The 2,500-nt window shown below is 40.6% G+C and overlaps 1 pseudogene; it reads left to right on the top strand.

Annotated features, from left to right (window-relative positions):
- The window catches only part of LOC124173366, a 9,389-nt pseudogene that overhangs the window by 3,802 nt on the left and 3,087 nt on the right, over positions 1-2,500 (top strand).

Genomic DNA, 2,500 nt, shown 5'->3' with positions numbered 1-2,500 from the left:
CTTTCAAAAGGAAACGTAGATGAACATTTAAAAAGGCTCAAAGAAATTGAAAAATTAAGCTTACGAATGGCAATGAAAAACGCGCAATTAGAGGGTAGGACGGAAGAACGGAAAGAAATTATCAAAATAATCAAAGAGAGTGAAAAAACAAGCTCGGCACAGGCCAAAAATGAGATAAAATCGTTCGCAGAAATCACACAGAAGCAACTACAGCAGAATCAATCCTTAGTAGCCCAAAAGCCCAAAGTGATCGGTGTGAAAAGTAGCCTAAGGCCGGCCCCTCAGCTTATCATCATAAAACATACCAATCAAGAAAAAACAGGAAAAGAAATCACTGAGATGCTCAAAAGTACCGTGACCCCGGCAGAGCTAGGTGTGAACGTAAAGCGGAGTAGGAACGTCGAGAAGGGTGTATTAGTTGAATTAGAAAAGGAGCAGCACATCGAAAGAATGATCAATAATAAACTTCTCAAAGAAAAAGGCTTCATCGTAGAACAAATACAGAAGAGGAGACCACAAATCCTAGTCTACGACGTGCCGAAACATTTGAGTGTCGAAACAGTTACTGACAAAATTTACAATCAAAACGTCAACATTCGAATGAATGAAGAAGAATTTAAAACAAATTTTAAAAAAGTTTACCAATTGAGAGCTAACGATTCCGAAAAGGAGCATTGGGTATTTGAAACAAAAATGGAAATTCGAGACTTACTGTTAGAAAAGGAGAAAATTTACCTAGAGTGGTCGTGCTGCAAAGTCAAAGACTACATTTCCGTCCTTCGGTGTTTCAAATGCCAAGCTTACGGCCATAAAACCTCTTTGTGTAAGCGAGAAATTGACATCTGCACCCATTGTGCGGGTAAGCACCGCTTCGAAGACTGTAAGCACACAGGAGAAACGCCAAAGTGCCATCACTGCTCTAGTGCGGAAAAACCCAGTGCACATCGCTCCGGGGATCGTAATTGTCCGTTTTTCAAAAAGGCAAGGGAACAGGAGTGTGAACGACTAGGGTATGGCGGTACACCCATTTAACATAAAAATTGGGCAAATAAACACCGGTAGGAGCCTAGCCGCTATGGGTAATCTCGAGATAATAGGAAAAGAATACGAATTAGACCTCATACTCATTCAAGAGCCATATTCAGTACATGGTAAAATACCTTTCTCCACCGGCGAAACTTACTGCCTGCAGAACTCCAGTCAACTATGGGCCGCAACAGTGTGCAGAAACAAGAATTTGAGCATCACAATTTTAACCCAATTCACCAACGCTAAAACTGTGACAGTGAAAATAACTATGAAGAATAACAAGGAAATCATTATAATTAACAGCTACTTCAAGTTCTCTGAAGCAATTGACCCGTTCCTCACTGAAATTGAAAAGGTTCTCCGGACCTTTAAAGAATGTAGGATTATCTTGTGTGCAGACGCCAACGCGAAATCTACACTCTGGTTTAACAGTGAAAACGACGACCGCGGAGACACGCTTGAAGATTTTATTTTGTTTTACGATTTGACGGTGGAGAATTCTTTTAATGAACTGACGACGTACGAAGGACCGAACGGTTTTAGCAATATTGACGTGACTCTTTCCAGAGGTTTCAACAATGAATTAAAGAACTGGAGAATAAGTGATGAGGAAACACTCAGCGACCACCGCCTCATCCTATTCGAAATTCATGCCTTAAATCCACCGTTGAATCAGTCTACTCTCTCAAACAGCTTCAACATCGCCAACGCCGAATGGGAAGAGTTCGAAGCAGAAATTCAAAGAAAAGCCAGCGAAATCAACGATACGTCGAAACTCACTAAAACAATCCTCGAAGCATGTGAAAAGTCCATCCCCAAATTGAAACCTAAACAGAGAAACGTCCCCTGGTGGAACCAAAACCTAACTCTAATGAGAAAAGAATGCAGAAGGGCGAGAAAGAAACTCAAAGAAAAAATTAAAATCGAAGCTCACAACCTCGAATTCTGGCGCCAGAATTACAAACTAAAAAGAAATAAATACAACAATGAAATAAAGAGAGCGAAACGTGAAAGCTGGGAGAGAATAATAAGCAAAGGAAATGAAAACCCCTGGGACTATGCATATAAGGTGCTAAGAAGAAAATACCAATCGACAATACCGTGCACCCTAAGAAAACTCGACGGCGAATTCACTAAAGATGAAAATGAGACGGCAGAATTACTAATGAATACCCTACTCCCCTCAGACAGCGAAATCAACGAGAGCGAAAAACAAAAACAAATACGAATTAAAACCAAACCGAAACTACTGATTGGTACCAAGACGGCACCCTTTGAACACACCGAACTAAATGAAATAATACGAAAATTAAACAACAAAAAAGCCCCAGGCCACGACGGAATACGCAGCGAAATGATTAAACACGCATATCCTTACATGAAGAGTGAAATGCTAAAAATCTACAATGACCTGCTTGAAAACGAATGTTTCCCCGAGGAATGGAAAAAAGGAACCCTGAAACTCTTCCCC

Source organism: Ischnura elegans, unplaced genomic scaffold, assembly GCF_921293095.1.
Source record: "Ischnura elegans unplaced genomic scaffold, ioIscEleg1.1, whole genome shotgun sequence".
NCBI lineage: Eukaryota > Metazoa > Arthropoda > Insecta > Odonata > Coenagrionidae > Ischnura > Ischnura elegans.
The sequence above is the reverse complement of the archived record's forward strand: the minus strand, read 5'-3'. Positions and strand labels throughout refer to the sequence as shown.